The sequence below is a fragment of the Pan troglodytes genome, chromosome 4 (assembly GCF_028858775.2).
Source record: "Pan troglodytes isolate AG18354 chromosome 4, NHGRI_mPanTro3-v2.0_pri, whole genome shotgun sequence".
In the NCBI taxonomy this organism is placed as follows: Eukaryota; Metazoa; Chordata; class Mammalia; order Primates; family Hominidae; genus Pan; species Pan troglodytes.
In genome coordinates, this window is record NC_072402.2 from 102,464,192 (window position 1) to 102,491,784 (window position 27,593).

Sequence of the window (27,593 nt, forward strand, 5' to 3'; positions counted from 1 at the left end):
GCTCTACTTATACTTCCTAATCATAACTCTGCTTCACATATCCATGCATTTGCACTTTGACAGCTTCCCATTTCACATTCCACCTGCTATAGCTTCTGAAAACCCAGCACAAATGTTTATGTTTTCTATGGAAGTCATGAAAATACAACATAGAGACTTTCTGCTGCAGAAAAAATAGTTGATTCATAGCCCTGTTTCTGTTCTCTGAATCTACCAGTGTTTATGCCAAGATCATGCTTCTCTTGAGATGATCCAAGCATTGATACAATGGCAGATCTATTCCTGCAAAATATGTCGTCTCTGACCACTGACTTTGGTTCAAGGACATTCTATTGATGTGAGCAAGTCTTTCTTAGAGATGTGCTACAGTCTGAGACTGTTCCTAATCTTACCTCTTTGCTACTGTTTTTCCAGAAGTCAGACCTGTCTTATTCCTTCTCTGGCTCTGCAATCCCCATTTTATTTTACATGTGTTTCCTCAATAAATCTCTTGCATAGATAAACTCTTCTGAGCATCTTTTGTTAGAGGATCTGAACTAACACAATTGATACTGAAAGGTCCAAAAATAGGTGGCAAGATGGGAATTGGAGACAGGATCAATCACCTGCCCACAGGTAAAATGGATGTCATCCTAAGTGGTAGGTGAGGCATAGAGAGTCTCTGGCACAAGATGGTACCCTAATTGCTATTGATTTCACCACTTGAGACATGAAAATATGTTCCAATGGAATAAAATACCCTTTCAAATGCAACAATTCAGGCATTTGAAAGATAAGAGTTTAGGAGGCAGCATCAAAAAGACAAGGACTTCTATATTATGTTGGTGCCTTGCAGAGAAATAATGAGAAACTGATGGATGTAAACAAGCATTTAACAGCAAAATGTGAGCACCAGAGGGTCTTTTTGGTGGCTTAAATAGATATCCAGATCTCCTGGAGAAGAACAGATACAGCAGCAAATTGAAAATTTGATAATTATATTTGCATAACTTCAGAGACATCTGAAAGTCCTTCAAGACAGATGTTTTTGTGCTAAAATCAAGGCCCTGGTTAAGAAAATCTGGGACTCTGAAGCTTGGGATGGGAATATCTAGACAAGTGTCCATGTAGATGATGACTTATAGACACCCTTGAACTGGCAGAGCTTGGAGAAATAGTTCACTTTTGTGCAGTAAACTAGTTCTTTCACTCCTTTATTAGACTATAAGACCCAGCCTGGGTAGAGTGACTTGCACCTGTAATCCCAGCATTTGGGGAGGCCTATGTGGGTGAATCGCTTAAGCCCAGGAGTTGGAGACTAACCTGGGCAACATCATGAAACCCTATCACTACTAAAAACTACAAAACTTTGCTGGGCGTGGTGATGTATGCTGTAGTACCAGCTACTCAGGAGACTGAGGTGAAAGGATCACTTGAACCTGGGAGGCAGAGGTTGCAGTAATCTGTGATTGCACCACTGACCACTGCACTCCATCCTGGATTACATAGCAAGACTCTGTCTAAAAAAAGAAGAAAGAAAGAAAGAAAGAAAAAGACTATAAAACTTTAAAATACTACACAGTCCCATTTCTCCTTGCTACTAGGTTGAAAACTAGAGTTGAAAGTTACCATGATCTACATTAAGTGTGTTCTGGGCCTGATAAGAAAAGAAAGAAACAACACACTTAAGGAACTGCAGTACTAAGGTAGCGTTTATTGACAGGAGAAGACATGTACAACTGTGATTGCATTTTGAGAGTACCGGATCAAAGTGATAGAATGTAAGATCAGAAAAACAAGAATTCATTGACATGGGGTTCACTCTCCGACTTTGGTCTTAACATCTTGGCAAAGAACCTAAAAAATGAGGAAAACTCTCTGTAAGTGTTATTCTTAGAAACCTGGAGAAAGTGATGGCTAATACTAAGCAAAATGGAAATTCTTGAGTTGCTCTGGAAGAAAATAGTGAAAGGAATAAAAAGGCTGAAGCACTTGGGAACGTGGAATGGATTTATTATGTGAGGCCTGAAGACCTACCATATGGTTATGCTCCACAGGAAGAACTAGAGATCAAGGCCATCAGGATGTGCCAATAAGACAGAGACAGGATCACTAATAAGTTTGGGGGTGGCTCTCCTCTGTAGGTCAGGGTTGATGGTAGACAAGGTTTTCTCAGATTTGAGCTTTGTAATACCCATGAGATAATGACACCCCAAAATATTAGAGGCCAGGTATAAGAGTTGAGCACCAGAAAGCAGGGAAGGCAATTACTCTGATGTCCAGCAAGGTCACATAGGCAGCCAAGGGAGCTTGACTTACAGGGAGCTGGGATGATTAAAAGAGCAGGAAGCCTCTAAAGGCAAAATAGATGGGCAGACAACAAGGAGGCTGCTTGACATCTACAACTCCCCTTCCAAAAACAAAGCAAAACAAAACAAAACAAAAACAAAAACAAAAAAAAACAAAACAAAAAAACAGAAGAAAACAAAAATCAAGACACAGAGGTTTGGCACAGTCACCCTCAATAAAAAGCCATTACTCAACTTAAGCATCCAGAGATTGATGACTGGAAAAAGAATGTGGTATATATACACCATGGAATATTATGCAGCTATAAAAAAGAATGAAATCATGTCTTTTCAGTAATATACATAGAGCTGGATGCCATTATCCTAAGTGAAATAACTTAAAAACAGAAAATCAAATATCATATGTTCTCACAAGTGGGAGCTAAACAATGGGTATACATAGACACAAATATGGAAATAATACACACTGGGAACTCCAAAAGTGGGGAGGGTAGGAAGGAGATGAGAGTTGAAAAATTATTTATTTGGTACAATGGTGACTATTTGGGTGACACGAGAAGCCCAAACCTCACCATCATGCAATGTATCCATGTAATAGATATGAACATACACATTCTGAATCTGTAATTTTTCAAAAGAAGTCATGATTACTTGCTGAGTTCTCAGACCTGTGCTAAGTTTGAGATTTGGAAGCCAATGACTGAAGAGGTGGTCAGGTTCATAGGAAGAAGCACCATGCAACACTACAGAACATCAGAAGTTGTGATTATTTCCCTATTCATAACACTGTACACTAAAGAATGGGAAATACTCATATATTTGAAGACAGTTGGACAGAGCCTGAGTGTAACTTGACATTGACAACTAAAGTCTTAATGTGTCATCATTGACCCTATGTAAGATTGGAGGCTTAAGTATAATAGGAAATAAATGGAGCACTGACTAAAATCTAACCCACAATGGCCTACTGTGTCCATGGATCCACCAAGTAGTTGTTTTCCAGGTACCCAAATACAAATTGGACTTGACTATGCAGTTGGAGTAATACTCACATTGAGTCTTTGGCTTGCAGAATGAGAGATATGACTGTGAAGAAGGACCACTTGCCACCTCTTGAAATGCCATCCTCCCTCCAGCTAAGACTGAGTCAAAACAAATATCACATCCCCAGAAGGATGTTGCAGGTTATTACTACCACTAAAGATCTAAAGGTTATAGGGGAGGTCATTTTTATTATATCTCCATTAATTTACTAGTCTTCCCCTACGAACAACTGTATAGATCTAGAGAATGATTATAGACTACTGTAGACTTAACCATGTGGCTGCTATAGTTGTGGATGCTTCGCTGACAGTCACCATTACTAGAATAATTTAATAAGGTTTCAGGTACATGGCATATACAATGGCATATAGTTATTGACATGGAGAATGGATTATTTTACCTTCTGATAATAAGACAGGATTTTTATAAGTTCATGTTCATATGAGAAAGTAAAGAATGTTTATTTGAAGTTTTGTTTCAGAGGTACATTAATTCTTTTTACCCTCTTTTATAACTTCTGTTATAGTCTAAACTGAACAGCCTGGGGATTCCATCAAATATCCAATGAATTCCTCACATCAATGACATTAAGGTGATCAGACAGCATAAGCAAAAGGAAGTTAGTTCACTGGCAGCCTTAGTAAGATATAAGTGTTACATATTATAGGAAATAAACCATCAAAGATTCAGGAACATGCTACTTTAGTGATGTTTTCAGAGTCCAGTGTTCAGGATGTGTCAAAAAAACCCCACAAGAGAAAAGGAAAATTGACTCATCTTTCATCCTTTATTACGAAGAGGGAAGCACCTTACATGGTAACCCTCTTAGGGGTTTGAAGGCAACATATTCTGCACCTCAGAATGCTATCTCGCCCATATAACAGATGGCATTGATTGCAGCCAGCTTTGGGTGAGGCCCAGAGGAGGAAAGTGTTCCTGTTACTGAAGTTGATCAGGCTATGATGCTTACCATCAGCTATCACATAGCATAGTGCTGTAGCTTACTCCACTTACCATCTGTATTTTCCCCTCAGCAAGTGAGGCCTGAAAGAACCAAGGAGGATGTGCTCCCCAAAGCTAAATTCGGAAGTGATTTTATGGTACGTATTAGCTCATTTTCATACTGCTATGAAGAAATACACAAGACTGAGTAATTTATAAAGAAAAAGAGGTTTAATGGACTCACAGTTCCACATGGCTGGAGAGGCCTCACAGTCATGGCAGAAAGCAAAAGAGGAGCAAAGGCACGTCTCACGTGGTGGCAGGAAAGCAAGCATTTGCAGGGGATCTGTCCTTTATAAAACCATCAAATCTCATGAGACTTATTCATTGTCATGAGAACAGCATGGGAAAACCCGCTCCCAAGATTCGATTACCTCCCACCTGGCTCCTCCCACAAAATAAGGGATTTACAGGAATTATAATTTAAGATGAGATTTGGGTGCAGACACAGCCAAACCATATGATGGCACAAGGGGTGGACTGTGGCAGACACTTAAGATTCTACTCGGCTCTCCTGCTGTGGGAAATATAAGTGATGGACTTCTGTATTCTTCATTTTTCACCACATTCATGCTGAGACTATGACTTTCACTGGCTGCTCCCAGCCAATGGCTGAGCATAGGGTGATAGTAAGGAAGGCCCACTTCTGCAGAACTCCTCTAACAGGAGTGGCTGCTCAAGGACTCCTTGAACAGCAATTTTGGCTCAAGGACTCCCATCAACTTTATCAAAACTTTCTTAAAGCTGTGCTACAATCTGAGACTCTTCCTACTTTTTCTTTCTCTTTCACAGGAGTCAGGATTTCATCAGGCTCTGACAGATGTCCCTCCCACTCAAGTTTCTTTCCCCTTTTCTTTCATGAGCATTTCCTCTTAAATCTTAACTAAGTCTCTTGCACTTCTAAACCTGTTTTGGCATCTGCTTCTTAGAAGACCTGAACTAAGTTCTTACCACAAGCTTGACATTTTGATACTCTCAAAACCCGCTCTTTAGCTAGTTGTAGCCTTCCTAGACTAGCATTTTAATAAACACATCCAAAAATTCTATAAAGTAATTTTATTCATTAGGTATTCACATGGTAAAAGTAGATGGACACAATTGTCCGTTTCCCAACAAGCCAGATTCAGAGTTCCTCTCAGATAGTAACAGGCAGAGATTGGAACTGGGTAACAGGCAGAGATTGGAACGGTTTGAAGGGCTCAGAAGAAGACAGGAAAAATGTGGGGAAGATTAGAAATTCCTGGAGACTTGCTGAATGACTTTGCCCAAAATGCTACTAGTGATATGGACAATAAAATCCAGGCTGAGGTAGTCTCAGATGGAGATGAACTTTTTGGGAACTGGAGTAAAGGTGGCTCTTGTTATGCTTTAGCAAAGAGACTGGTGGCATTTTGCCCCTGCCATAGAGATTTGTGGAACTTCGAACTTGAGAAAGATGATTTAGGGTATCTGGCAGGAGAAATTACTAAGCAGCAAAGCATTCAAGAGGTGACTTGGGTACTTTAAGAGCATTCAGTTTTATAAGCGAAGCACAGCATATAAGTTTGGAAAATTTGCAGCCTATGTGATAGTAAAGAAAATCCCATTTTTTCTGGGAAGAAATTCAAGCTAGCTGCAGAAATTTGCATAAGTAGCTAGGAGCCCAGTGTTAATCCCCAAGACCACGGGGAAAATGTTTCCAGGCCATGTCAGAGACCTTCACATCAGCCCCTCCCATCAAAGTCCCAGATGTCCAGGAGGAAAATGTGGTTTCATGGGCCAGGCCGAAGGTCCTTCTGCTGTGTGCAGCCTAGAGACTTGGTCCCCTGTGTCCCAGCCCTCCAGTCATGGTTGAAAGGAGACAACGTGCAGCTTGTGCTGTGGGTTCAGAGGGTGGAAACCCCAAACCTTGGCAGCTTCCACGTGGTGTTCAGCCTACAGGTACACAGAAGTCAAGAATTGAGGTTTGGGAACCTCCACCTAGATTTCAGAAAATGTGAGGAAATGCCTGGATGCCCAGGCAAAAGTTTGCTGCAGGGGCAGGGCCCTCATGGAGAACCTCTGCTCGGGCAATGTGGAAGGGAAATGTAGGGTCAGAGCCCCCATACAGAGTCCCTACTGGGGCACTGCCTAGGGGAGGTGTGAGAAGAGGGCCACCACCATCCTTCAGCCCCCAGAATGGTAGATTCATCGACAGCTTGCACAGTGCACCTGGAAAAACCACAGATATTCAATGGCCAGACTCTGAAAGCAGCTGGGAGGAAGGCTGCACCTTGCAAAGCCACAGGGGTGGAGCTGCCTAAGACCATGGGAACTCACTTTTTGCATCAGTGTGACTTGGATGTGAGACCTGGAGTCAAAGGAGATCATTTTGGAGCTTTAAAATTTGCCTGCCCAGCTAGATTTTGGACTTGCGTGGGCCCTGTAACCCCTTTGTTACAGTGCACCTGTATTTTGGCCAATTTCTCCCATTTAAAATGGCTGTATTTACCCAATATCTGTACCCCCATTGTATCTAGGAAGTAACTAGCTTGCTTTTGATTTTACAGGCTCATAGATGGAATGGACTTGCCTTTTCTCAGATGAGACTTTGGACTGTGGACTTTTGGGCTAATGCTGAAATGAATTAAGACTTTGGGGGACTGTTGGAAAGGCATGATTGGTTTTGAAATGTAAGGACATGAGATTTGGATGGGCCAGGGGCAGAATGATACAGTTTGGCTCTGTGTCCCCACCCAAATCTCATCTTGAATTGTAATTCCCACAATCCCCACATGTTGTGGTAGGGACCAGGTGGGAAGTAATTGAGTCATGGGGGCAGGTCTTTCTTGTGCTGTTCTCATGATAGTGAATAAGTCTTATGAGATCTGATGGTTTTATAAAGAGGAGTTCCCCTGCACAAGTTCTTTCTCTTTGCCTCCCACCATCCATGTAAGATGTGACTTGCTCCTCCTTGCCTTCTGCCATGATTTTGAGGCCTCCCCAGCCATGTGGAACTGTAAGTCCATTAAATCACTTTTTCTTCCCAGTCTCAGGTATGTCTTTATCAGCAGTGTGAAAACAGACTACTACAACAGACCTCCAATAGTACAGATATAGTCCATTATTCCTGTAAAACCATTTCTGGTTAACTCCATACTGACACACAGCAGAAAACAACTAAAAAATTTACATGCACATACACACACACGTATATGTATACACATATGTATATGTACACATATATGTATATGTGGGTAGTCACTATAGCTATAAACTAACATTGAATAATTTTGAGTTCAAAATTTTAAACATTATCAAGAAAAATTCAGGTGAACATCCAAACTGTCTTAAATGTTTATTCCCTAAAATTTTCTCTAAAATAGCAATTTTTTCTTGTTTAACATTATAGGCCAAGGTGGGCGGATCATGAGGTCAGGAGATCGAGACCATCTTGGCTAACATGGTGAAACCCCGTCTCTACTAAAAATGCAAAAAATTAGCTGGGCACGGTGGCGGTCACCTGTAGTCCCAGCTACTCGGGAGGCTGAGGCAGGAGAATGGTGTGAACCTGGGAGGCGGAGCTTGCAGTGTGCCTAGATGCAGTCCAGCCTGGGCGAAAGAGTGAGACTCCGTCTCAAAAAAAAAAAAAAAAAAAAAATTATACAAACTAAGTACAACAGTAAAGTATACACAAGAAAGAAATATAAATGGATATACATGTGGACATGCCCATCTTCACAAAAACAACTTTTTGTATATATGGACATATATATAGAAACATATATACACATACATATATATATAGAAATATACATATATACACACTTATACATATATACAAACTAAGTACAACATTAGAGGCAGATACAAGAAAGAAATATACCTGGGTATACATGTGGACATGCCATATGCACAAAAACAACTTTCTGTAAATACGGACATATGGACATATATATAGAAACATACATATATACACACACATATATATGTGTATATATACATATAAACACATACATATATGGAAACATACATATATACCCATATATTATATATGTATAAATACATACACACATTATGTATGTATAAATATATACACATATATGTATAAATATATTTACACATATGTATGTATATATGTATGTTTCCACATATATATGTATGTTCTTATATATGTCCATATGTCCATCAACAATTTATGTTACTGTCACCAAAGAAATAGATTAAAAGAAAGTGTACCAGACTATACTAACTCTGGATAATGGACAAATATATAGAAACATATATATGAACATATGGAGATACATATAGAAACATATATGTATATTGGACATATGGATATACATATAGAAACATACATATATATTATATGTATGTTTGAGTGTATATGTATTTTATATATACACATATAATATATATGTTTATATATGTATTTCCATATGTCCAATATATATGTGTCTATATATATGTCCATTGTCCAGAGTGAATATATTCTGGTACACCCTCTTTTAATCTCTCAATTTCTTTGGTGACAGTAACATAAATTATTGATAGCCAACAGTATAATATATATTTAATTTAATATTTGTTTATGTAAACAACAATATAAGTTTTTTATGTAATAATGTTATAAAATAATAATACAATACCTCTGGGGTGGGGGTTATAACAGGAAAAGTATTAATAATAATACTGTTGAATAATACTCTTGACTATACTGTTGAATAATCTATATTATTATATTTTAAATATAATGTATTTATCTTTTATTTTATTTTTTTAATTGAAAATCTTTTATAAAACATTTCATGAAATGCTAAATCGCTATTTGTTAAAGCATAATAAGTTGTTTCAGAATATTGTAATTTCATGTTTAGTTCACCTTCCCCTCTCCACAAATTATGGATAATTTTAAACACAAGTAAAAGTAGACAGAGTAGTATAATGAGCCCCAAAGTACTTATCACCTGTTTCTTTTTTTAATATATTTTACTGACTTTCTTTTTGTTTAATGAGTTGAATAAAACCTATATTGTTATAGGTTATTCAACATATATTTGATATATAATAATTATATATACTAGATATATTTTAATCATTATTAATAATATTAATAATGGTTAATGTTATTAGTTATTATGAATTATATAATATATAATAATACTGTTGAATATACAGTTGAATGACCTATAATAATATATAATAATATAGGTCACTCAACATATATTCAATATATTATTAATAATAATATAATGACCTATAATATGTAATTATAGGTTATTCAACTACAGGCAACCACATACCATAAGTCAAAAATATTAAGGGTCACTTCCTATAAATCATACCCAATATATAAATGACCAATTGGTTAGTATTGTATCTGAGAACCAGAAGAAACTTTCAAGGTCATTTAATTCAGCTCCGCATTTTCTTCAAAGTAGAGGTGATCTTTTAAAGTATTTCACAAATATGAAGTACTATTGACTCCACAGGCCTGTACTATCACAAGCTGTAATAATATTTATATAAAGATCACATAATTATTTTTTCATAAATTTGAAAGCAGACCCAAAATTGGAAATGCTAAATCAAAACCAAATCAATCAAAACAACAAGAACAAAGCAACATCTCTGATCTGGAACATAGTTAACAAACCACCAAACAAATATTCAAAGTTATTTTCCTAGAAAAAAAATAAGACATTTAAATTTACTAAACCGACACTTTTTGTGTGCATAATTTAGTGGGTTTTTTTTACAAAAAACATGCAGCATCATACAAAATATTAGCAAAATACTGAAACATATAAATTAAAACAGTTCTTTTTAATATAAAGATAAAATCAGTACATCTTCAGTATTTGTATATTTATAATATATGTTTCGTTGTTCTTTAGTTTTAAAAATTGACAGATATAGTATCATATTTAGTAGCTTAGGAAATAAAGTTTGTAGTTGTGATTTGTTCATGTTATATATCTCACCCATATTAACCAATAATTTTACCTTATTTAAAACCAAGTTTATGATATATTTTGAAATATTTAAAACCTTTATGATATAAGACAGTGGGATACTAAAGTAACTCAAACTTTTTCTATTCACCTTTGACAAGAAAATCCAAATTTTAATCTTAGCTCTCTCATAGTGATGTAGGGTCAATCTATTTAACTTTTTTGCCCCTCAGTTTCTATATCTTTAGAAAATTGATAATATTAGGAAAGACATCAAAATGTTGTAATAAAGATTCAACAAGTGCATAAAATTGCTAATGAATAATACACTTAAGCTATCTAATATGAGACAAAAAAACTCAGCTCTGGGAATAAGAAATGCCTGGACATGTATCTGGAGGAATCTTTTGCAACAACTTATCCAACATTATTATAATTCATCAGGAAGTATGAGTGCCCTTGAATTTTAATTCTTTTCTGTAGCTACTTGGAATCGGGGAGAAAAAAATGAAGCCTCGTGGCTCTACTCAGGAAGTAACAATAAATAATTCAGCTCAGGACAGAGATGCCAGGGCATATTTGGGGTATAAAAATGCAACAGGTAAGAGCTCAATGAGCAAGATTCTAGTGAGAGAGGATTAACAAGTTTTCCACCCACAGTCATAGATTTGTTCACCTCCATTACCTCCCCCCACCTTACCATCAAAATACAATTAATTTAATATAACTGTTTTCTCAGGTTGGAGTTTGTCCCTTAATTTGCTTTTAGTATGATATATATATTTTTTACAAACATGATTATGGTGAACAATCAGATATACAGTACTGTGTTTCTCAGAATCACAGGGGGTAAAAGGTGGCCTTATAATAATTTCGTGTATATAAACCAGAATGTTAAGTGTTGGTCCAAAATGTGGAAAGAATAAAAAAAGCTGAGGAATGTATTATTTTTCTCATATTTCAAGGGGCAGAAACTCTCGAATGGAAAGCAATTGAGACAATGCTGGCACAGTCATCTCAGGACTCTGAGTCAATTCTTAGCTATCACAACTCTGGTGTCTCAGGAAAAATTTTGATAGAAATATCTAAACTTACCATGACAGCAACCTCATAGTGCCAGAGAGGAAACCCTGTACTCAAGAGAAGGGTGAGAAAAAGTAGGAAATGTCTGTAAATGGGAAGAACTTGAGTTTTTAAAAAAATTATCTGAATGTTGCAAATAAGCAGAAGAAATTCCTGGGTGTTCTTTCATTGTGGTTCTGAGTTTGAACCTTTGATTTATTTTATATTGACTGGACTATTCCACAACTCTGTAGGAGTGAGTTTAACTTGCAGATTTTTTTCTGGAAAAGATGCAAGTAATTAATTTTGATGGGAAAGATAACCCCAAGGGTAGGACATTAAACAGGTTTGTATCTAACCCAACAATTTTATGCTAGATTGATCATAAATACCCAGTTCCTCAAATATTCTTTGAACTTATGTGTGTGTGTGTGTTTTAAATATATTTTACTGGTTTTCTTTTTGTTTAATGAGTTGAATAAAACCTTAGACACACATTCATTTTATATTTGCATGAGAGTAACAATGTTACTATTTTGAAAATTATACTTTACATCTCTCTTGGCAGAGGATGAAAAATATCTAGGCAGACATATGCTAGAAAACTAAAACTATTTATTATGTGAGTATTCAAGGAGAAGGAGGAAAGAGTTCTTATTTGTTAATCAGCTCTTGTGCTCTTCATTATTGTGAAGAGTCTGGGCCATTGTTAAGTAGGAGGATTGGAAGAAGCAAGAAGAACTAAATTGATGCACATTAAAAAGAGCTGAGCCAGAGAACTGACAGGTGAAATAATGGAGAACCTTATAAGCTGTAGTCCAGTGGGAGGGTCATTATTTCTTTATTGAAATTGTTGAGAAGATTTTGGAGTACTTGTGATACAACAGAAATATAAAGATTGACAGTAATGGCCAAAAGAGACTATTAAAGGATTGTGTGGTACTTAATGAGAATATATTTTTGTGTATTTTTGTGAAGAAACTAACCACATAAAGACGTATGTGGTTTTTCTTTAAATATGTTAAAGCAACTTCTCAAGACAGAATATTTGTGAGCATGTTGTCTAAAGTTTCATTTAAATTTGCCACTAGGGAAATATACTTCTAAAAAAGACATTTCAAAATTTTATATTTAATAGAGAATTTTCTAGGGGAAAAAAGGTACTAGATTAAATTAACATAGTTACAAGAGGGGAAGAATTTGCTAATATTATTAGCATAGTAATTAGACTGGTTAAAGGATCTTGTGACTTTAAATATCTGATTTGAGGATTTGGGGCTTAGAACAAGCACAGTAGCTGTCCCGGTTATAATCTAACCTCCCAGAAGTTTCTGTTCATCACTTCTAACAGTCAAGTTGGCTCCAGATTATCTTCCAGAAAATCATTCGAATTATTTTATTCAAAATGATCAATAACATAACATTGGCTTTTCTCAGGGTTAGCAAAATCTGTTTTATTGTGATAGCTTACTGGACTTTGTATGTGTTAAATGTAGATTAAGTGCTTAATACATTGCCTGACGGTAAACATTTAAAAAACAAAAAAAAATTAGTTATTTCCTATGAATGAAACAAACATTAAGTACTGAGTATGAATTGAATAATAATTATAAAATTATAAACAAATGATAAAAAATTGAGGCACACACACTTATTTTACAATTTATCTATTCATCATTAACTCTAACAAATAACTGTTATTTGATAAAATAAATAACAGTTATTTGATAAAATAAATAACAGTTATTTGATAAAAATTATTTTAATTACTCCCCCAAATATTTCAAGGCCAACCTGAGCAACAGGCCGTATTTATTTCTTGGCACCATAGCTTCCAAGAGGCTTTCATAAGCTGATGCCTACTCTGTTAGATATCAAATGTCTTCCACTCCTTCTCCAGCTATTTCTCAATTCTCACATTCTGTGCAGTTTTCAACACCTATTTCACATACTAGCATTTCAGATAAGTGCTTCCTATCATCCAGCCTCAAGCAATTTCTTGCTTCTCTGATGTTCCCTGGCACCTTTTCTTACATTTTTGTTGACAGGCATTGCTTGCTACCATGTATTAAACATATTTACATCCTTCCTTCCCTATTAGGCCATAACCTTCTTTTATACAACATTTCATTTTCTAAATGATTGCATCTTAATTTTGCTTTGTTTCCTGAATCAATACTTTGCATCCATATTGTATAGTTAAGATTTTGCTGAACAGGAAAAGCAATCAGACTTCCTCCGCACTCTGCTAAGAATGATGTGTGATGTGGTCATCCATCTCCGCCACAAAAGTGGCAGTGATAGCTGTGTCTGTTCTTCTTTCTGGTTTACAGAAGAATACAGCCCTGGTCAGCTAACGGTGACAATGGAAGGATGGTAACAGCTGGTTGTACCTGTAGTCCTAAAAATTCTTGATAGGATCTCCTCCACAGGTCAGAGGGCTGGAAGTTAATTATATTTTACAATCACATGCCCCTAAAGCAACCACAACTTTTCAAGCAAGGAGCAGTATTTTTTCTTGCTTATAGACTGCTCTGCACAGAGTTTCAAACACAGGGACCAGAAGCACTATCTATGCCTCATTACCATTTAAATAGGCTGATCAATGAGAATTAGCATGTAATTTGAATTACAACACCCACCTCCTGCTTCTTACAAGTGTTGGTCCTCCAACCTTTTTTGAGTAGTTGCTACATTTTCCAGAGAGGATTCACTCTTCAAATCTAAAAGCAGGTGTATGTCTGTGTTTTGGTGTAACAATTTAGATGGAGCCATTGATCCCTGATTCTGCCCAAACTTCATCTACATCCAATATAATCTATTGTCCTATTAAAAAAAAAGTTTGTAATAGCCACCTCAGCCAACTCCTTACAACAAATATTTTGATTCAATGTCATCCTTAGTTTTAAGTCTATACTTTCACTGCATCAATTTAACCAGTAGACCTACAGCTATATTATCATGTCTCCACATAGGCAAATATACTGACAGGACCTAATTAACACTTATGGTAGAACTATTTTATAATTTCACATACTTTGTCAGCTTTATTTATGTAGACGACCACCTCGAATATTTTTGAACTGCAAATTTTCCTATGTATATGGTGAAGATAGCAAAGAAGTACTTTCTAGGATGCAGTTGTAATTGCCAGTCACCAGTATGTACTCTGGAACTGTAAGGAATTTCCAGCTGAGAGCTCGAAGAGTATTGTTTAATGTTCAGATGATATAAAATTCTCTCCTTTCAACTAGTAATTCTTTTGATCCTCAAGTAACTTTCCAACTCTAGGAATACATAATTTTGATGTAGTTGAAAAGGGAATGATAGTGTTAGGCAGGCATATCCAATTCTGTAGGGTCTGGGGTTCATAAAATATTTTTATATCTGTGTTCCAATATTGTATTTTTTGTTCCATCATATTATTTTCATTTAAAAGTGCTATTTATTCTTGTTGAATGTTCTCTCTTCCTCAAATATTCAATGTCTCCTTGGGACATAGTAGACTTTATTTTTTTTTATGTTACTATATCTTCATATGATAGTGTACTATCATACTGCCTGGATCACAGTTAGCATTCACTACATATGAGTTGAGTGAATGGACAATGGTATTTCCAAGTACTAACCTGAATAGGTTTTCATTCCCTATTAAACTCCATCAATTCCCTAGGCTACTCCAAATAAACATATTATACATAAAAAATTCAAAACTGGTTTGGATATGCAACCTCAGGGAAATTTCCATAGCCTATTTTTCCATCCAGATTGCTACTCGTAGACTTCTGCTATGTAGCGACAAATAAATAAATAAATAAATACGTGAAAACTGTAGAGCCAGCAGACAAATTAAAGAGGATTCCAATGATGTCATAAAATGGTATAGTGCTCTCTAGAGCCACTTTTAAGATGATTAGGATTTGGAATTCATAGATCTGTTATTTGGAAATGTGTAGGTTGAGGACCCAGTCCTCAAATAGTTATTTATTGGAATTATTTTAACTTTAAATATTAAATAATTATATGCTATATTTCCTGTGCATCTATAGTTATTTAAAAATTTAAATAGATAGAAATGATATAAATCCATTTTAGTTATCAAAATTTTTTTATGTTTTTGTTTTCATACAGAAATGGTACACTATTTAGTTTCTATAATAATCTTGTGTTTGCAAGAATTTGGGATGATAGTATTTATAGAATTATTCAAGGTGGCAAGAAAGCAGTAACATCAAAAACAACAAGAAAGTAGGAAGATTTATTTGGATTTTTTTGTTGAAACATACTTTTTAATGGTGATATAGCCAATGTATTTAGAGTATGAGCTATTTTCTTATTTTATTGACCCATTATTTTGTGTAAACATTCACACACAAATTGAATTATATTCCCTATATGTGCCTAAAGGTCCCAGTCATGTTTCCATGTTCAGGCTACAATCACTCTCAAGAAATTCTTTCTTCAGTAACCTTAGAAATCTAATTTAACCATTATATGCTCAACGTATTTTTCTCTAATCTCATCAGCTAAACAAATTTTCTTACTCCTCTGAATCCCCCCTTTTAAAATATATATACTGTCCTTGGAACTGAAATAATTGTCTACCACATGTAAAACTGTATTATAGGCATCATTATGTTCCCTTTTGAACCATGTTCTCCCAGAGGGCAAGATACATCAGTTAATCCCCTTTACATTTTGGAGCCTCTAGTTGACAAGTATTTTTGAAAGAGTTAATGAGAATTTACATTTACATCCCAAAATATCTATCTTGGTTTCCCAACATTCACACTTATCATTCAAAACTTGTGAAATGGAGAGACAGAAGAAAAAAGAGAGAAGGAGAGAATGGAGGGGAGGGAGGGAGTGGGGGAGAGAGAGACAGAGAGACAGAGAGAATCTTATAATATACCTCTGACTTTGCCCAATTTAAATGTTTCATATTGTACTGTGCTGGAAATAAAGTTCATGCCAGCAGGTTCAAAGTTTTAAATTATTAGAAATAATTGTTATCCTAAGGAACTACTATATATACGGTCAGAATGGTAAAATGATTTTTGTTAGAAATCACATTTAAATTAAAGTCATTTATTATGGATGTAGTCTGTACTCTGAAGTGCTGAATATAGTACTTAGTCAGCTGGAGTTCTAACCCAATTTATTTCTTTACTAGCAGTCAGTCTGGAAGTAGCAGAATATCTGGGGACTCATTGTCTGAACCAAAAATGAAATTTGTTGCTTTTTTTTAAAACCCAATGCTAAAACACAGTCACTATTTTTTATAGTTCTTATTATTCCTACATATTTATATGGCTCATATAAAATTTTACATTAAATTATTAACTAATAATATGAAATAAATTATTAATTTTAAAGATTCTGAAAAATTACCACTAATGGTGAAAAGAGGAAAATCCATGGAGGACAAATTGATATAGCCAGAATTATTTTTTTTCCTCTTCTAAAATCGATACCATTTTTATATATCTGTAGCTAAACATAAAAAAATTTCAACTTAATTGTGTTAAAAGTATGATAATCCTTCCTGTAATTTGAGAAAATTTAATCTAAATAAAGATCAGCTGTTCTACTGTTAGGGTATGATATTAACTATTCTAGAGCTATTTCCTCAATTTATCAGTAAGAATTTATGTAAATTTATGTAAACCGTACTGTAGTTTAGAGATAGGCTGTGATTTATTTATTTAGGGCTCTTATAGAGTTTAAAATTGTTGGAGAGGGCAGAAGAATATGAAGAAAATGAGTTAAAAACAAACCAAAACAAATAAAGTAATAAAAATAATTGTATTATTTATAAATTTTACAATATCAAAATGAAAATATGCCTCCATTAACCTATGGATTATTTTTCTCCATTAGTATGTCAAAGTCTTTAACTATTACTGAATCAGCAATTTAACAGATTTAATCACACAAGAGGATGTAGTCAGCCTTCTATGATTGATAATACAATGACTTACCTTAATTTTTTCATCAATATTTTAGGAAAATGACAGCAAACAAGTAACAGCATAACAAAGAAGACAACCATACGCATATACTCACATGCATTTTTTTCTCTCTACACACAAAAATCTGACAAAAATCTGCTCAAAACTCACAGACGACATCACTTCTGTGAGGTGACTTTCTAAAGCAGATAAAAAATGCCTTAGTATGATAGATGCCTCTCAAATATGCATAAAAGACATAGAATTTTTCTCTTTTGCTCATTAGTTCATTAAGATTCAGTGTATCTCCATTTTTCAGAAGATGGGGGATCCATGAGGACATGTGTACTCTTATTTGTTTCCTTTTAGTATCGCCTAGCTCAAGTTGTCATATATGCAAAGCACTCAGTAATTAAGTTTAAATAGCTTTCTTTGTAAACAAATCTGTTATTAAAATAAACTTAACTATTTTATTTATTTTTACTCTATGTTTGCTACAGATATAAGGAAATTAAGATAAAAATGTAACTTATTATTGTCCTAACAAGTGATGACTTCTGCTAAAGTTTTTGTATTAATATGTGCATATTTTTCCATAACATTTAGAAAAATGGGACTGTACACTTTTGTAATTGCCATTTCTCACTTGTTTATATCTGCAGTTTCTCACTTCTCATTTCGAAATATAAACATGCATTCTCACTTTAAATTCTACAGTGTGTTTAATCTACATTTTATCATTTTTAATACTGTGATTAACAATATTTTGCTTATATAGGACTATACTTAATTATTTCCTCATGATGAATTCACTAAAGTGAATTTAGGGTCCAACATGTAAGAAACTTGGAAGTCATCAAACATGTCCCAGATGCAAAAAAAAAGGAGAGCAAACTGAAAATAAGCAACTCTACTTCGATTCATCAGAGAATTGAGGTCACAGAGCAAACTGTTGTCCATCCCCACCAAAACTGGGGGGACAGAAAGGTAGATATAGAGAATCACATTTTATTAGAGCGAAAGTCCAGAAAGAGAAACCACAGTCAGAGCCAGACCAGGATAGGAGAAAAAGAAAGGAAAAAGAAAAAGAAAAGAACTGTAATTAATGAATTGCTGGAAGTTCCCTATATGCTGTATACCTAAAATAAATTTTCAAGTGCTCCTCTCAGCCAAGCGCATTCCAAAGTTAACCTGAAAAACTAGTTCAGGCCATGATGGGAAGGGATAGCTGGACATGTCTCATTATACTCTCCTCCCTTTTGGAATTACTGATAGAACAGGCTCTTTAAGTCTGATAAGAAACATTTACAGTCTATTCTCTGTGAAGCGTGCTAAGTGGAGGCTTCATCTGCATGATAAAACCTTGCTTGGTCTCTACAATCCCTTATTGTAATCCAGACATTTCTTTCTATTGGTAATAACTCTTCCAAGCAATTGCTAATCATAAAATATTTAAATCTACCTGTGACATGAAAGCCCCTGCTTCCAGTCAGCCTGCCTTTCTGGACCAAACAGAAATATGTACCATACGTGCAAGGTACATCTTACATGTATTGATTGATGTTGCATATCTCCCTAAAATGTATAAAACCAAGCTGTACCCCAACCACCTTGGGCACATGTTGGTAGGACATCCTGAGACTGTGTCACTTGGCAAAATAAACTTTCTAAATTGATTGAGACCTGTCTCAGATACTTTTGGTTTACAATACAAAATGAGTCTTAAAATTTTGGTGGGGCCCCATCTTAAGAAGGTCACCACATTTGTGTCTGTTTTGCCTCCAAGAGCTCTACCAGGTTGACTCAGCGAAGAGCAGATAAAAAGCCCCAATACCATGTCTCTGGCACTGGGAGGGAAAAAGCAGCCATTTTGAAATAAACTAAGAGCTTCTCTTTCCTTAACAAAGCCTGCAATCAAGGGAAAGGATTTTACTAAACACAAATTGAGTGGGGTTTTCCCAAGGCCTAAGCAACGTGGGGAAAGGAAAATACTCAACCCCAGTCCACTCTAGGCATCCATGTGAAGGAAGATACCCATCTCCATCCCTCTCTAGTCTTCCTGTCCCACTTACGGAGAAGACAAAACAAAATACAACCAAATAGCTGGGCACTAATGAATAAACAGTCTTACCGAAAGACTGAGATCTAATCGCAGAACTGTAGTACACTTTCCCTCACCTCACACCTTACAACTATATCAATAGGCTTCTATATAATAATAGAAGATTACAACTAAAAAAATTGCAAGTATCAGGCTACTTAAGAAATTTCTTTGGAAACTCAAAGAAAAAAAGGGAAACAAAAACAAGGACATCAGAGGAAATTTTAGCCTCTGATACCTGCAGGTATAGCGAATGGTAAACACAGACTAACTCCTAGCCAGCAAAACATAAAACCTCACACTAAAGACCTTTATACCTCAGTTCCTTTTACCTAGTACATCATATCCTGCTTTCAGTAAAAACAACAAAAAAATCAAAAAGCACTCTAAGACACAAAAAACACAGTTTTAAGAGAAAGGACAAACGTCAGAGCCAGATTCAAAAATGGCAGAGATTTTAGAGTAGTTAGCCTAGCTATTTAAAATAATTATGATTAATATCCTAAGGGCTCTAATGAAAAAAAAAAAGAACCACATGCCAGAGCAGGTGGGTAATGTAAGCAAAGAAATGGAAACCCTAAGAGACAAAAGGAAATGCTAGAAATAAAAAATACTGTAGGAGAAATTAACAATGCATTTAATGAGCTCATCTGTAGATTGGACATGGCCAAGGAAATATCAATTAGCTTGAAGACATGTCAACAGATACTTTCAAAACTGAAATGCAAATAGAAAACATTTAGAAAGATGAAACGAAATATTCAAAGACTGTGGGAACAATTACAAAAAGTGTAACATATGCATGTAGGAATATTAGGAAAAGAGAGACAAAATAAATATTTGAAGTAATAATGACGTAGAATTTTTATTAAAATTAATGACATCAAACCACAGATCCAGGAGGTCCAGAGAAACAGGACAAATATCAAAATACCTATAATGCAGAAAATCAAAGACAAAAAGAAAGTCTTGAAGGAAATCAGAGATAAAAACACCTTATCTATACAGGATGAAAAAACACCATATCTATATAGGATGAAGGATAAGAATTACAGTGAATTTCTCATTAGAATCCAAAACAGAAAGAGTGTGTACCCTATTGATGTCTCAGTTTTCACTTCATGTATCCCTTTTTTTTTTTTTTTTTCTGAGACAGAGTCTCACTCTGTCATCCAGGCTGGAGTGCTGTGGTGCAAACTCTGTTCAATTCAACCTCTGCCTCCTGGGTTTAAGAGATTCTTTTGTCTCAACCCCCTGAGTAGCAGGGATTACAGGCATGTACCACTACGCCTGGCTAATTTTTGTATTTTTAGTAGAGATGGGGTTTCATCATTTTGGCCAGGCTGGTCTCGAAATCCTGGCCTCAAGCGATCCACACACTTAGGTTTCTCAAAGTGCCAGGATTACAGGTGTCACCCTTCGTGCCTGGCCCATTTATCCCATTTTTAAATAGCTGTTTAAAGATTTCTATCTAGGATGAGTTGCTTGACTCTCCCTTAGTTTTTGCTTTTTGTCATTCTCTTGTGAATCATCTTAATTTTCTTAGCTATTATTGCTTCAAGGCCCTTTCAGCTGACAGAGAAAGAAAAAAAAGATATATATATATACACACATGTGTATACTCTGTGTGTGTATACACAAACACACACACTATATATATATATACGCACACACACATATGCATACTCACACACACATACTACATATATAGATATATATATATAAAGTGTGAAACCTGGCCCCACTATCCACCATCCATTTACTTAATTGTTCTCATCTATATACCCATATAGAAGTACGAGAATTATTATCGTCCTCCGCTAAGGGGAACAATTTTATCAACTGAAGTATAGTTCTTAAGTACAATTTCTTTTATCTTTATTTTTACAGACTCTATTTATTTCCAAAGTTATATAGGTAAGCACCATTTCCCCAACTCTCTTCAGTAAGGTAATTTTATGCATTTATCGTATATTTATATTTTGTCCAATTTTGCATTTCAATCTGGGATCCTCCGACTTACTAAGTGGTTATATTTTCCTAATTTGGGTGCATTAAGATTAACTCTATATACTATATAGTTCTGTGGGTTTTGACAATAAGAATAGTGTCATATACTCCCTAATACAATATCACACAGAATAATTTCACCACCTTAAAATATCCTTGCTTCATTTACTTAACAATCTTTCCCTCCCTCAATTCCTCGGCAACTAGTGATCATTTAACCATCTCCTTAGTTTTTTATTTTTCAGAATATCACGTAATTGGTATGAAACAATATGTAGCCTTTTAAATGGTTCTTTCACTTAGTAATATGCCTTTAAGATTCCTTCATGTCTTTTTATGGCTTACTAGCTCATTTTCTTCAAATATTGTTGAATAATATTCTGCTATATGAATATATCACAGTTTGTTAATCCATTTACCCATTGAAAGGCATCTTGGTTGTTTCTAGCTTTAAGTGACTATGTAAAACAGCTACAAATATCTGTTTTTGGTTTTGTATAAGTCATATAAATCCTTTTGCCACCAAACAGAATATTGACAATTGATTTGTATTCCTAATTATTAAAAGTGTTTTAGTTAGGATATGTAAAATTAGTATCTGAATATTGCATAATTATAGTAAATCCTTCAAGATGATTATTTTATAGAAAGCAATATAAAGTTAATTGATGAAAAACAATTACTACTTTGGAAACTTTTGAATATAAATTTTACAAACTATGTCTGCTTTGCAATTTTTTACATGCCACCTTAACAATACCTGTTCTTCAAAATATCCTTCCTGAAAGCCAGACTTATATATTATTGAATTTATCATGGTGGATGCAAGGAAAATGATTGGGTCAGGCTTGTCTTAGGGTTGCCAGCATCAAACATATGAAGTTATTATAACCAAGGTCTACAAAAAGTCATAAAGAAGCAGACTTGAGAAAAATGAAGGGAGCCTGTGAAAGTTACTGTACTATTTGTTCACTATGAAGAGGTTGGGGAATGATCACTGACCTCTAAGTAACAGAGAATGGAACTCATCTTTCACTTCTGAATGAGCTCCTCACTGTAATTGATGGCATTTCCTGAAATGGCTGCGATCATTAGGGCTCCAGTGACTGAATTAAAAGAAAATGAAAGATGCAGATGGCTGTAATAAAGCAGGAAAATGCATTTCTTCCTGGTGACAGATACAACTGATCATTTTACAAGGAAGTGCTTTACTAAAAGTGTTTCAGCTATGTAGTTCTCAGGGAAAATGAAGAGTAATGTAAAAATTGGACAAGATGAAACTGGCTGTTTCATTCCAGATATTGACTGCACAAGTCACTTTCAATAAATCAGCTGCTTATGGTACCTAAGACAGCAGTTTGTTAATATTATGAGGCACTACAAAATGTTCTCTTTGGTTAGGCAATCTTTGAGCGTCACATGATAAACTTAAAAGTTTTATTTAATTTTTTATTTGCTATATGTTTTTCGAATTATCAACACTTGAAGTACTAGACATATTTGTTTGGAAACAGCTTTGATCATCTAAAAGATTCAAGGGTCAGCAATCTTTTCCTGGAAATGTCCAGATAATACTTATTTTAGACCTTTGTGGGCAATATAGTCTCTGAAACAACTGCTCAACTCTGTAGTTGCAGGGGGAAAGCATATGCAGGCAATGATAAAAGAATGGGTATGACTGTGTTTCAATAAAACTTTACAAAACCAATGTACAACTGGATTTGGCCTTCATACTGTAATTTGTGAATCTGTAATCTAAAAAATCTATTCAGCATACCAAATGATGTTGTGAATAACAACAATTAGAAATCTTAAAAGCTTTCTACACTGAAATAAATAAAATGCTAAAGCTAAATATTTTAGTCTTCTACTAGAAATAGGGATATGAGCATTTATAGCATTTAAATAAATAAGGAATACTGTTTTAAAAGAACCACAGCTTAATGACAACCTGTATTTTTCAGCCATGAGAAAAAAAAAACACTGTTATATTAAATGGAGTTTTAATAAATATAGTTTTTTTTGGTTTGTATGTTTTTTAGCTTGAAGAGATTCTGTGTGTCATACTCTGAAAAGATTACTCTGAGAGTCAGAATTGTTCATTCTATTATTTCCTAGACATTGACTTACCACCTTCACACTTCCCCTTTCAATACCTAAATTAAGAGAAGCGCTCCTCTCTGTTGTCAAGTTCAAAGATGTTCGTGAACTGTCTCATTTTTGGGATTCAATTTCTTAGAAGTCCTTTAGTTCTTCCCCAGGGCCGAGGAGATAACAGCTGTCTTTTGCTTTGATTATGTAGTTCCCTGTCTATCAGGAATCGCTTTAGTTTAATTCAAAAAAAGCTGAGTTCTCCCCGGTAGCCACCTTGCCCATCACTACCTCAACGGTAAGTGAGAAAAGATGGTAAGGTGTTTTCAGTCTAGAAATCTTTGTTGGGTCAAAAGTTTAAAACCTTTTCCCAGGAAGCTTGCTGGAAACCTAAAAATGCTATTTTGAAGTTTTTATGAAATGCTAGTTTGTCAAAAAAGTAATCATAAATACTGCTTTAGAAAAAGTATAGAATAAAAACCTGTTTTTCATCTGGTTTTAATGTTAGAAGCTTCCATCAAACATTGATGTTTACTTTCCAAGAAAGGTATTTAACAACCCACAGGGGTTCAAGGTGTACAGACCGTAATTTAATCTTTTGAAACATTATTGCATATGAACTCAAAAATACCCTTTTGGTACAATAGCTATCAATTTTTGAATAAATCATTTTGTAAAAAAATTTTAGAGCAAAAAAATGATTTTAGATTATGGGCTAGCTAGACTATCAAGGACTCTTTTAGCACATATTCTCTCTAACAGTCCAAAATGCACAATGTGTAAATTCCAGTCATCTAACTTCTGGCTTTGCAGAACACAGAATACTACTGTTAAAATTCCAAGAACTGGTATTCAAACATTACATCAACAAAATACCATTTTTCTCATTACAAATCTTAATGTGTTAGTTACAGAAAACATACAAAGTAAGAACATCATAAATTTTAGAGACTATTATTACTGATACATAGTATAATACATTTAATTGTAAGAGATAATAGAACCAAGTCCCTTTGGAACCAAAAAAAAAATCATTGGGGATGTATTCTATCTACATTATAATGATTTCTTTTGTCTAAATCTAGTTACATGAAATTAAATGAGGTAATGACTGTGGAAATAAGTGGGAGAATTTATAAGTTCAAATGGTAGTTAATAGAAACAAGAAAAATCTGGCTATAATTGTGTATATATATGTATGTATGTATATATGTATGTACACATACATGTATATGTATATACAGAGAAAGAGAGAGTCCTTAAAAGAGTAAAAAAAATAAGGATTTAGCTATTAATGGGGCCAAAAGTGACCTCTGTAAAAGAACTCTAGAGCAGCACTCAGTAAAACTACAGAAATAAGGAGTATATATATATATAATATATATTATATATAATATATATACTCCTATATATTATATATATACATTTTATATATATATAAATATATATAAATTATATAATATATATAATATATATTATATTTATATATATTTATATATATATAATTTATATATATATAAAATGGCCCACAAACTAAGTTTGGGCTACTGTCTGTTTTTATATAGCTAATGTACTACAATCTTTTTTTACCTATTTAAATTGTTTTAAAAGAGGCAAAAATATATTTTGTGGCATATGACGATTATGTAAAATTTAAATTTTAGTGTTCAGAAATGAAATTTGAATTTCTTCAATTAAAAATTGTATGGAAACTTCTTTTTTTTCATTTAAGCATCTACTTATACCCTTGATTTTACCTCTTGGCTTTCCTGAAATATTTACTATCTGCCCTTTATGAAAAAAAAAAGTTTTCCGATTCCCACTAAAGCATATCTTCTAAGATCAAGGTGTTTCCACAACTCCAGTTCTTTACCGTAAGTTTGTGTCACTCTCTTGCTTCTTAGAAAATTGAGGGTATTTATTCTTTCATATCTATCTTTTCTGGGGAAACCTAAAATTATGTTAAAAGTCACAGACAAACTTGTTTTTCAAAATTCTGTGCTTGGAAAATCATAATACATATTGAATATTTTTCTTTAAAATAAATTTCAAGTTTGAGCTATCTATTAATATAATGAGAAACAGAAGCCAAAATATGGAAAGATTGTACTAGAAAAATTGAATAAATTTCTTTACTTATATATAATAGAGGTCTCAATCCCTGGATAATCCCAAGTGTTGCAATTTCCTGGGAGTTGTCCAGACATACAAAACTAAAGTAAAAATTGGATTGAACACCTATGGTAAGAAAATCTGAAGATGTACTAAAAATTTCCCACCCCTGGTGTTCATGCCCTGTATAATCCCTTTTCTTTTAAACTGGACAAGACCAGTGAATATAATGAGATTTCACTCTGATGATTAGATTATGTTATATGGCACAGTCGGTTTTAAGAAGATTATCTGGGTGAGCTGACTTAATCACATGAGCCTTTTAAATCTGGTTCTAGACGTCAGAGAGAAAATCAGTGATGCAAAGCAACAAGAGGAAGGCTTTAGGAGTTCAGAACGGCCTAGAGTCAATATACAAGAAAATAGTGACATTAGTTCTATATCCTCAAGGAACTGAATTCTGCCATGACCTGAATGAGCTTTAAGACAATGAAGTCTCAGATGAGATAGCAGCTCTGGCTGACACCTTGATTTCAAACTTGTGAAACCATAATCAGAGCAACCATGCTATGCCAGATTACTGACACAGAAATTGTGAAATATTACCACATTTGTGTTGTTTTAAGCTTCTAAATTTGTAGTGAGTTGCAACGCAGCAATGGACAACTGATACACACCCAATTCGTTTCCAAAGGTAAACAGAAACCTTCCTCCTCTTTATAGAGAAGCTTGGGGAACTTCTGCTTAATCATCTCTAGTTCTGTTGTCATTTTTCAACCGAATGTCAATTTCCTTGTATGTTTATTGTCTCCTACCTTTGAAGTCCCTTTTTTACTCTTAGATACTACATTTATGGCACTTTTGGTTTTTTGGAATTATTTGAAGTAATTAGGGTAGCACAAAAAAGCAGGCAACATGAAAAGAGGAGTAGATATCTCTCTAAAAAGTATCCTTTGACCCTGTGATCCTGAGGGAATTTGGGTTGTTTTTTATTTGGATTCCTGTTCTCTCATGTTTCTAGACTGCCTCCCTTGTCAATTTGCCCCTTATTTTCAAATTCCTGATGAAGAACAGTTCATCTAGTCTCAATTTTTTCAAGTTTTCTCCCAGAGGCCTCCTTTTCATAATCAAATATGTGTATATCTCTTAATCTCCAAAGAAGGATGTTCTTCCTTGAAAGAAACCATTTTATTGACTCATAGACTTACCATTTTGGGGGATGAAGGTAGAGGCAATATACTGTAAGACTGCAATGTGTAAATGTCATCTTTAATGTAAGGTAGTTAAATGCATAACAGGTTTGTGATGACGATAGAATAAATTAAAAATGACAATGACCTTTGCTGAGAAGCTTTAAAATTGCTACACCCTCTCTAGTGATTGTTTTATTGCTTGGAAGAGAAAAATAATCAAAACCTAAACATATTAAAACTAAAGTTGGCTTCTTTTCTACTAATTTGGTGTAAACATCAAGAGGCTAGATATATTTTCTAAGATGTTAGTTGTAGTGAATAATGTTCCAAATGTTAGGCTACAACATTTTGGGAGATAACTTCACAGAAGCTTGTGATGTTTTAATTTCATCTCAATTAGAGCTCTTATTTCTATGTTTTTCACCTCTAATTACTCTTATTTTCATCTTTTTATGCTTTATATTCTATAATTCGCAACAATAATAGCATTTGCTTCATCCACTTTCTGGGTGTTCCATCCAAATCAACCAATTTAGAATTTTCTCTGTAATAAGTATGGCTCTCATTGCTCTTTTCAAGGTAAACAATGTAGTCCTTCTTCCAATTTTCTTCAAAATTTCTCACAAAATTACACTAAAAGGTTATTTTCTTAACCAAATATCTCTAGCACTGACCATTCTTTCTGTGTCTAAATATGTTGCTTGTAGGTCAAGTTTTTTTAGCGCAAAAAGAAAATCCAGAGATGATCTGACTCAGTGTATTTATATTATAGGTATAGATACAGCAGGTCTTTGAATAACTTTGTTTCATTGTCGTTTGGTTATACA

At 34.4% G+C, this 27,593-nt stretch overlaps 1 long non-coding RNA gene across 2 annotated transcripts in view; it reads right to left on the minus strand.

Moving 5' to 3' along the window:
• LOC134810094 (uncharacterized) overlaps nucleotides 1-27,593 on the minus strand; it is a 59,155-nt gene that overhangs the window by 26,126 nt on the left and 5,436 nt on the right. For both annotated transcript variants that reach the window (XR_010157303.1, XR_010157301.1), the window contains exon 2: nucleotides 22,373-22,476. This is a non-coding gene — a long non-coding RNA (uncharacterized LOC134810094). The remainder of the gene's footprint in view (nucleotides 1-22,372; nucleotides 22,477-27,593) is intronic.